At 44.2% G+C, this 10,789-nt stretch overlaps 1 non-coding gene across 1 annotated transcript; it reads right to left on the minus strand.

Moving 5' to 3' along the window:
• Window positions 1-10,385: 10,385 nt before the first annotated feature.
• LOC141593623 (small nucleolar RNA R71) lies at window positions 10,386-10,492 on the minus strand. Its single transcript, XR_012521698.1, has one exon. It is a non-coding gene; the product is annotated as a small nucleolar RNA R71 (small nucleolar RNA).
• Window positions 10,493-10,789: the final 297 nt, after the last annotated feature.

Consider the following 10,789-nt stretch of genomic DNA (forward strand, 5'->3'; position numbering starts at 1 on the left):
CTAAAGATAAGAAATGACCCAAATAAGCACTAAAAAGCATGGGAACAAGGCTAATTCGGGGGCTAAATATGGGCCAATTATGGTCACATCATCTAAGATAAGAGATAATATCAGATTTTATTTAGTTATTTGATTCTTATCTTTTTCCCCAAGATAGCTTGGAGGAGGAGTTAGTATAAATAGGGCCTCATGTAAACCCTATTTTTCAGATTATGAGTTTTAATAAAAGTTTACATTTGTGAGCTAACCCTAATTAATCTTGCGAGGTTGTTAGTTTTGTTTCTTCCTTGCGAGGCTGAAAGTTATAGTAGATTGAGCTATAACCTTGCGAGGTTAGAACAAGATCCACTATCCTATCCGGTTACTTTGTTCCAATTCACGCATATCATTCAATCCAATTCTTCATTCCCAATCAATTACACGAAAATCCACACACAAAAATCAGATTTAATCTTAAGTTTCAAGTTTTTCAATTCGTTTAAGTTATAGCTCCTGCAATAACTTTGCAAACCCTAATTCGTTCGTTCAAAACCTACGAATTCTATATCACCTGGCCTGTACCAGATCCCTCTCCACAGCCAATTCTTCATTCACTTTCAACTGCTCTGCATGGCCTGTTTTTCAGCCTTTAACTCTTCCTGGACAGTATCAAACTTGGCCTGAAGAGCTTTCAGAGCATCCTGAGCAGATTTCAACTTAGAAGACCCCACCACCAACCGAGCCTTCCCTGCCTCATTATCCTCCTTTAAATAATGATTCTCAGCCTTAGACACCTCCAACTCAGCCTTAAACTTTGCAGTATCTTTTTTCAAAATCTGTACCTCCCAATCCAGGGTATTTTTCAGGCTGTTGACTTAATCCAATTGACAGGCTCTCCTCAGCATGTCATTTACATTCTAACAAAGAAAACACACCCATCTAAGCCACAAAAAAAAACAAATAAACACACAAAAACACCCACACAAAGTTAGACAAAATATATACCTCCTGAAGCATGGTGATCAAGATTGGCAGCATAGTCCCTAGTACGATACATAGCAGCCAAAGCACGGGCAGAAGAATCCTCTGCCTGATACTGATAATAAGGATCGTCAACCATAAAAGCCTGGGCCTGGATTTGTTCTTTGGCAAATTGAACCTCATCCAGCCGAGCCCTAACCCCCCTGACCTCATGAACCCTTCCTGAAGATTCATCTACTCTTTTCCTTTTCTCAGGACGATCACTTTCATCCACAACCTTCTCAAATGACACCAACTGAACCTCCTGCACAGGCTCCTGAATCTGAACAGCACTATCACTCCCTGTGGCCTCACTACTCTTAGACTTCTTCCCTGTGATCTGGGAAACCCCTGCCTTCACCAAGGACAAACCAAAGCTAGTAATCCTGGCAGAAGCCCTGGTGGCTGAATGACGAGGCCCTAAATCAGCAATATAAACACATGTCCAACACAGGAAACAGTAAGACAAAAGAAAGTAAAAACTTACTCCCTGACGAAGAAGCTCCTGAAGCCTTAGCACTCTTTACTGGCTTATACGTACTCAATTTGGCCTTCTTAAAACGAGGCATAGAGGCTTGCCCCAGATAGGCAGGCCACGCCCTCTCCTCTTCAGGCAACGCCTCGAATGCTGTTATTCGGTCAGCCGACCCCTCAGCATCAGGATTATTCACCCAGTCGTTTACTACAAGAAACAAAGGCAAAGTAAGTAAATTTCCCAAAAGATATCACTGCCAAACTAAAATACAATAGAAAAGAAAGTTACCTCCTTCAACAGCTGGATAGTTGAGATAGTCTAGGTCAGGGGCAATTGAATCAGCCTTGATAAACATATAGGTTTGAGCCCATCCCTTGTCATCCCCTGAATCAAAGTTGGTAATCAGGTGAATCATCTTCGACCTGACTCGAAAGTTAAACCTTCCAGTAGAATCACTCTTCAAGTGATAGACGTTCTTAAATTCATCCAGGGTAATAACCAGCTTGTGCTTTGAACACAAGTGCTCAACTGAATGGACAATCTTCCAGGCTATTGGCATGAGTTGAAACGGGGGAACCCTGATAGCCCTGATCACCTCACTCATGAAAGGAGAAAGGAGAAGCTGACATCCACCCTTGAATGCCCATTCAAAAATACAGAACCAGCCTGGACTACCCCAATTAGCCCTGACTGGACAACTCTCAGGGATACAAACTTCAGCCCCACTAGGAATGAGGCCCCTACCCTTTATATAATGCTCAAAGGTCGGTTTTAGCTGATTGGCTTCATGGAAAGAGGCTGCTGTTTAGGTATTTTTACCCAAGTCGATTAATTAGGGTCAATGTAGTCTTATTCGTTGGTTGGTTGTATATTTACTCGTATGTCAATAGTAAATAGAAAAATAAAGCGCGTAATGTAAGTTGACACGTAGGATTTGGTGACGCGGAAAACCCAATGTGGGAACAACATGCGGGAGGGACGGTACCACCAAGTATTGCACTTATATGAATAGGAGGATGATTACAATTGTGGCACGAAGCTAATCCTGCTAGCCCTAGGTGTCAGGCCTGCGAGATCTTGGATGAACGTATATTATATGTCGAGATGTGATCTTGAATGTTGATGTGTGAATACGGGTGTGTTTTATGAATCCCTTCTTGATTTGATCCTTTGGCTATTTATAGGGTAAGAACCCTAGATATGTCCTACCTCGAATATGGAAAGGGAATATAATTTCCATAAGGACTCTTTCCTAACCCGGACTCCCTTTCCAATTCTCCCCGATCTCCCTAACTTCTCCCTAACTTCTCCCTAACTTCTCCCTGATACCTCTTTCCTTAATCCGGACGCCTTCTACGATGGGCTCCTGATCTCTCTTGAGCCCGTTTCCCCTTTCTCCAACCGCGGGCTTCCTTCCTCCTTATCACTTCTTCCATAGCCTTTATTTTATTAAGTGGGCCTTCTTTGTTGTGCTATTTTCAGCCCAAACAGTTTGCCCCAAATTTATTGTGAAGTACACTTTAAAGCATCGAGCAAGGAATTTACGTAACCAATGCTAAAAACCCTAAGCCGTCTTTTACACTTCTTCCCATGAAATCCATCATTTCAGCCGCCCTATTCCTCTTTTCTCGCACCCAACTCCCTCTCTCCTCTTTATAACTCCACCGTCCATCCTCCACTTTCATTAATCCCAAATCATTTCAAAAAATACTCCTCTCTCTTAAACCCTCAACCTTCCCTTTCCTTTGTTCTTCGCCGGCTTCACTGTTCCTCTTCCTCCGTCTCCTTCATCAGGTAATTCTCCCTCCTTTGTTCTTTAATTTTCATTTTCTCTCTCCACCATGGGTAAAACTCGACAATCTTCATCAACCTCCACACCCTCCGACCGTAATCTTGACCCAACCTTTCCTTCTCGGGGACTTTTTAAGCATCCTCACGACTGCGATTCTGCTTTAACTCCGGCCGACATTCCCACGATCAAGAATCTGCTTGGTCTTGGTGACGGGGTGGATATCGCCATCCCAAAACCGGGGCAAAAAGTTGACGCCCTCCGTCCAGGGTGGGTTAGTTTTTACCTGTACCCATTTAGATATGGCCTCCGTTTTCCTTTCCCTAAACTCGTTCAAGACTTCATTTTCACCAACAACTTTGCCATGGTGCAAATTTCTGCTGCCATTTGGAGAGTTCTTCTCTATTCTCTGGCCGCCGGTCAGAACACTGGTAAACATGTCACTCTGGGTGATCTAGCCCATATGTAGAGCGTCAGATCCCTGGGCAGGGGTCAGTTCTCATTCCGGGGCCATGGAGAGGCTCCCTTCAAACACGCGTCAAAATCCTGTGATGAGAAATGGTTTGAGGACTTCTTCTACGTGAGGAAGGACTCCATCCAGCCTCCTGCTGATTATATTTTCGAGAAATGGGTTCTGACTTCGAGTAAGTAGCCTTCCTGTCACCTAATTTATTTTATCTTGCTGCTTACTAGCTTACTTCATCGTCTTCGTGCAGGCCCCTGTGACCTTACCCGTATTGGCGCCGAGTTCCCTGCCTGCAGCAAACTGTTCAGCATCTCTGAATCTGAGAGAAAGTTTCCAGATCTGCTTCCTGGTTTTTCACCTACTTCCTCCTCCAATCCTCCTCAGTCAGCTCACAGTATGTCTTCCAGTAAGGCTTCTACAACCACTTTCATTTGCATGCTGTTCCTGCTGATGTTTTAAGCATTCTGTCGTCTGAGGCTATATATGCTTGCAGGTTCAAAAGTTGATCAGTTGGAAATCATCCTCCAAAGTGCCAAAAGAAAGAGACCTTCTCCTAGCCCTGATGTGGCCTCTGCCTCCAAGAGGAGTGCTCCTGCTGCCTCCTTCCAGACTCCTCCCACAATTTCCAGTTCTGCTGTACGTAAACCCTTGGAGGTCGACCCGCTATCTCGCCATCCGCCTACTCCTCCTGCCAGTCCACGTGCTTCGTCTAGTGGGGGCATCATTGCTCATTTCCCAGAGGGCTTTGGGAATGTGGACAAGGTGCCGTATTGGCCGGAGATTGATCAGCTGCTCTTCCCTCCTGTTGAGGAGACGTTCTCAGAGTTCTCCCCAGAGGAGATGGCTGAGAATGACGTGCATAATGCCTTCATGGTAAATATCCTTCGTCCTCTACCCGTTTGTCTTTTCTTGTTTAGATTTGATCTCTCGACTTCCTTCTTGCCGACTTCCTCGAATTTTCCCGCCCCGACTCTTGATCCGCACTCTACAATAGGAAGATGATCAACATAGTGCACCACCACCCAGTAGTGCTACCGCCAAAGAACCAGGAGCTAAAGGGGACTATTGCGATCTGGCGCAGAAATGGGCCGATCTGAAGAAGCGTGTGGTGGAGCCAAGACCGAGCTTGCTTGTCACCAAGAAGAAGTCAAGGAGGGGGTCGGTCACCGACGCGCTCGGGCGGTGTGCAACACTTCCTCTTACTCCCTCAAGCGCTCTGATGAGAAGATCAGTGAGCTGATCTCCCTGGCCACCAACGTTGTTGCCTATGCTACCTGGCGGGGAAAGATCAGCGAGATGCGTGCTGCCCTCGCGGAGGCTCCTACCCAGCAGGCTATAGAGGAAGAGGAGAAGCAGCTGGAGATGCTCTACCCCATCCAATCTGATCTGAGTGTGCTGATGCCTGAAGTTGGGGAGATGAATTCTCCTGCACTGGCTGAGCAAGCTGCTGGGGATGGAGCTGGGATGTCCCAGGATACTGCTGACGGAGCTCGGAAGCTATGGCGGTAAGGATGTGCAAGTGCGTGCGGTACAAAACGGGGTCGGCAGGCGGAGAGATGCCAGAGGTGGAGGTCATTAATGTGACCGATAATTAAATATTTTTATGTTTTGATGAATTTTTTGGCAGTCTGGCCAAGAGGTGGCAGACTTTGTAAGTTTTAAAACTCTTTATGTGGTTGCTCCGCCAAGGTGGCGGTTAAACTTTGGGCCGTACTTTGGCCATATTTTGAAATGCCCCTTGTCATAGCTTGGCAAGGCTTTAGCTGACATATCGTGTGCCTATTATTTATTTTCCCTATTTTTAGGAAATTTGCCGTGTCAACCTGTTTGACTGATTTAGGCGAGTCCTGTCATCCTGAGAAGGCTGACGTTCTGACTCAGCTAGCTACCGTGTCAGCCTGATGGCTGATTTAGGCATATGCCGCAGTGTAAGGAGGAGTGGCCGTGTCAACCTAGGAGGCTGATTTAGACCAGCCTGATCATCCTGAAAAGGCTGATCCAGACTAAGCTAGCTGCCGTGTCAGCCGGATGGCTAATTTGGGCGTATGCCGCAGTTTTGGACTACTTAACCTTGTTCATGACGCAAGGTGTGTTCATCTCGTTTAAAGCCAACAGGGGAGCCATTGAGGCAAGTTTATCGTCATTCTAGGACCGATGGGACGCTGCGGGATTCTGGTAGCGCAGATATCCCTACGTTCCATGTTCGTGTGCATGCATGCTGGGGCCCTGATTAATTGCGATTAGTGCGAGCTACGTCCAGGGGGTGGTATCAGGGGTAGTTGGATAAGCGTATTCACCACAACCAGGCTCCCTTTCGTATGTTCCACATCCGCTTTGGTGAGGGTGCTCCTTGTGGAGAAAATAGGTTAGGCATGTTGGAGTGCCATGTGCCTTATCACCCGCGTTGGCGATTGGCATGTCTGCTAGACATCCTTTCAAAGTACCATAGATACCAGAATTCAAAGTGGTGTACTTAGAGAAGCCTGAAAATAAGAAAATCTATTAAAATGATGTGAAGTACCTGTCGCCAACTCATGGGGTACCAGAGCAATTGCGGTCCCAGGACGCTGCCAGACCACACCATCTAATAGTAGTTTAAAGTCCTAAAAATAACTAGAGACACCAAAATAAAAGTGAAATTGGCAGTATGCCTACTACCGGATTTTTATTTTAATTTTTAAAAGGTGGTTTGGCTTTTCATAGTACATCATTCTGAAAGCTAGAGTCTACTTATTATTAAAAGTAATATCTCTTCAGGTGAAGTATGTTCCATGGGCGTTGTATGATTTGACCATCAATAGTCATCAGTCTGTATGCACCATGTCCAACAACTCCTTCTACCTGGTATGGTCCTTCCCATTTATAGGCGAATTTGCCTGCTTTTCGATTCTTTGTGTTCTGAAACACCTCTCGGAGAACCAGGTCTCCTACCTCCAGGAGCCTGACTTTCACATTCTTATTATAACTCCTGGCCACAGACTGTTTGTAGGCAGCCAGACAGATTTTTGCGCTTGCTCGTAGCTCGTCAATTGTGTCCAGGCTTCTGGTCATCTCTGCATTGTTCAGTTCCCCTATCATATTTTCATACCTGTGAGTGGGAACTATAACTTCTGACGGAATGACTGCTTCTGCGCCAAACACCAGGCTGAAGGGTGTTTGACCTATTGCTATCTTTGGTGTCTTTCTGTCTGACCATAACACTAGTGGCAATTCATCTGCCTACTTTCCTCCTAACTCCTGTAACCTCCTTCTCAGATTGTCCATGATGATTTTGTTGCTGGATTTAGCTTGCCTGTTGGACTTTGGAGTTCTAGGTGCTGACTTTTTTAAGGTGATGTTCCACCTGGCACAGTATCCCTCGGTATCGTTTGAGATGAATTGTGAGCCATTGTCACATATGATTTCTGATGGGATACCAAATCTGCAAATGATGTTTCGTTTTATGAACGAAATGACCTGTTTATCCTTTACCTCCGTGAATGCTTGCTTCTATCCACTTGGAGAAGTAATTTGTCATTTCTAGCATCCAGGTTCTATTTCCTGTGGCCCGTGGTAGAGGTCCTACTATATCCATGCCCCACGCCATGAATGGCCAGGGAGAAATAATAGGGTGCAGGGGCTCTGCTGGCTGATGGATCATTGGTGCTGAGCGCTGGCAGGCGTCACATTTTCGTGCGTATTCTGCTGCATCTGCCTTTATTGTAGGCCAATAGTATCCCTGTCTGAGGGCTTTATTTTCCAGACTCCTGCCCCCTGCATGGTTTCCACATTCGCCACTGTGGAGAGCATGCAACACAGTCTGTGCTTCTTCCTTGTCCAGGCACCGTAGGTAGGGGCCTGCTAGCGATTTTCTGAACAATATATCATCAATAAGTATAAATCTGGAGGCCTTCACTCTGAAAGCTCTCACTTCCTTCTTGTCATCTGGTAGCCTGTTATGGCGCAACCAGTCTAGGTAAGGTGTGCGCCAGTCGCCTGCTTGATCGGTTATTTGGTCAGGCGTCTGCCTATTTGGCTGGGAGTTCTCACCTTCCTCTGTAACTGCCTGGATTTCTTTCTCGCTCCGTGGATCCTCCAGTTCACCTCTGTCTATTCCGTCTGCCTTCTGGATAGAGGGCTCCAGCATGTGTGCTATTGGAATGCTGGATAGCTCTGTTTGTTTAAATGTTGCCCCCGGGGTTGCTAGGGCGTCTGCTTCCTGATGCGACCATAATTGGCGCATATTTAGCCCCCGAATTACCATTGTTTCTATGCTTTTTAGTGCCTATTTGGGTCATTTCTTATCTTTAGTTCTTTGTTTTGCATATTCTTTGAGATTTTGATCCCTTGGTAGGAGAGGAGTAAGAATCTTGCATTTTCATGGCAAAACAAGGCTAAATTGATCATATTCAATGACCAAGCATCAAGGAGAGACAAGACTAGAAGGCCTTTGTACATAGCATAGTAGAAGAGCATTGTTGAGAAAAGGATCCTTGAGTCCCCAAGGAAATCCCCAAGGAATCCATGAAGAAAAGGGAAGAAAAAGAAGAAGAAAAGCTGCTGAACTACAATCCGAGCGGATTGTAGAGAATCCGTCCGTCCTCCCGATCCGTGCGTCCTCACCAGAATCCGCTCGGATTCCCCATGCCCAGTCCGAGCGTCTTGTTCCTCGATCCGCTCGGATCGTCCACCAGATCCGGCCGTCCCGACTCGGCCGCACGGATCACAACACAAAGACGCTGATTTCGTTCTTGAAGCTACGAAATGGAGAAGCCCTTCTCTCGGACAATCCCTGAGGCTCCTTGCTCAACTTAAAAAGTGTAATTACTAGTTTAGCCCTTAGTTAACCCTAATGCATCCTCCCTAATTTTCACTATAAATACCCCATTAGTCTAATTAGAGGAGCATGTTCTTCTTATCAATAATTAGAGTAGTTAATATCAATCAAATCTCTCTTCAATATTGTAATCAAATATTAATCAAGTTTTAATCCAAGTTTTAGTTCTTTAATCTCTCTCTAGTTCTTCATTTATTTTGGGTAATTAGAAGATTATTGGGTTTATTGGGAGATTGACAACCTTCCATCAATCATCAAGTTCTTCTATTATTCTTGCTTTATTATTGGAATCATTAGTAGGTATAATCTCTTAATCCCTTTTTAATTATTGCTAATTACTTTCATTTATTCATCATGTTTCATTATGTTAGTATGATTGACAACCTTTCTAGCATGATCAATATGATAATGAGTGAGTAGTCTCTTAGCTAGGGTTTAATGGGTGATTAGGGGAAACCAACATGGGGAATGATTCATGCTTAAATTAATATGCTTTCATATCTTATTTGCTTGCTTGTTTTGATCTTAATACATGCACATGTTATATTTGATGAAATGCTAAGCCTATGAATCCTTGCATTTACTATCATCTTCTATCCTTTCAACTTGACTTGTAAGACATAACCCAACTCGAGTCTTGTTAGACCATGCATGTGTTAAGTAGGGAAGATTAAGTCGACTTGTAGGTGTTGTACAATCCAAGAGATTCGGCTCCGGACCCAAACTTTCCTAGGATTGTAAGATATAACCCAACTCAATCCATCACAACAATAATTGCTTGCTTATAATTTGAGAACATGTTTGTATGATCATATCCCATGATTCCCCTATGAACCCATGACAACCTAGTGCTTTTAATCAATTGTTTACACCCTTATTTCATTTACCTTGTTAGTTTATTTTCATTGCTATTTTAGTTTAGTGACCTTCTACATCAACCCAATTTGTGACACCCCTAGACACCACTAGTTACAATAGAATCTTCATTTCAATACCCGTCCCTTGGGATCCGACCTTTACTTGCCTCTTTACTAATTGTAGAGTTGTTTGTGAAGTATAAATTGTGTTTTGTATCGACCATTGACCAACGACCACATATGCTTAATTGTGAACACCAAATGGACCCGATCAAAAATGGCGCCGTTGGCGGGGACGGTGTTTAATTGATTTAAGATTTCTTTTATTGTTTTTAGTTGTGTCTTTTTCACCTTGGGGAAGTAAAACTCCTCAAGGTTTGTTCTAATTGTTTTCTAGTTGTTTGATATTTTGCATGTCTAGAAGGTTACAAAGAGATTTGTTACCTTTTGACCGTGAAATCGAAAGAACCTTGACGAATAATAGGAGACTTGTTAGGAGGAATTTGGGAGGTGTTGGTGAAGTTGTTCAACCCACTAGTGAGTTTGTCAATCCTTTCGCAATAGAAGGAGAAGAGAACCCATTAAACAATACCACACAAAATCCACCTACAATGCCTAAATTCTCGTCACACTCTATACCCACCGAGGAGGACCTACCAAATGGTACTCCTACCCCACAACATCTTACCGGAAACTTTATTGCCAAGTCCGCCTTCATCCAACTAGTTGAGAGGAGCCAATTCGTGGGAATGCCTAGTGAGGACCCTCATTCTCATATGGAAACATTTTGTGATTATTGTGAAGCTATCTCTCAAACGGGCGTGACTCAAGACCAAATAAGATGGGTCTTATTTCCTTTTTCGTTAATCGGCACCGCAAAGCAATGGTTGAAGAGCCTTGATAAGACCACCCTTGGAATAGATTCTTGGAAGAAGCTAGCTCTAGCTTTCTACAAAAAATTCTACCCACCGGAGAAGACCAATATGCTAAGAGCTCAAATTACGGGTTTTAAGCAAAGGGATGAAGAGTCTTTGTATGAAGCTTGGGAGCGGTTCAAAGGTATTTGTCGCTCATGTCCTCACCATGGACTTAGCGAATGGTTTTTAGTGCAACAATTTTGGAATGGTTTATATGAAGATTCAAGGAACATTCTCAATATGGGATCAAATGGAATGTTCACCGAAGTTGATGACAATCAAACATGGAACAAGATTGAGGAAATGGCGGTCCATAATTCGCAATATAGTAGGCCTCGCAAGGCTACTAGAGGAGGAAAGTATGAAGTGGACACCGTTACTCAATTGGGTGCTCAACTTAGTGCTCACATTGACACAATCAACTTGAAGTTTGAACAAGCTATGGCTAGACTTGAGGAAAGCTCAAAATC

This window comes from Silene latifolia, chromosome 7, assembly GCF_048544455.1.
Source record: "Silene latifolia isolate original U9 population chromosome 7, ASM4854445v1, whole genome shotgun sequence".
Taxonomy (NCBI): domain Eukaryota; kingdom Viridiplantae; phylum Streptophyta; class Magnoliopsida; order Caryophyllales; family Caryophyllaceae; genus Silene; species Silene latifolia.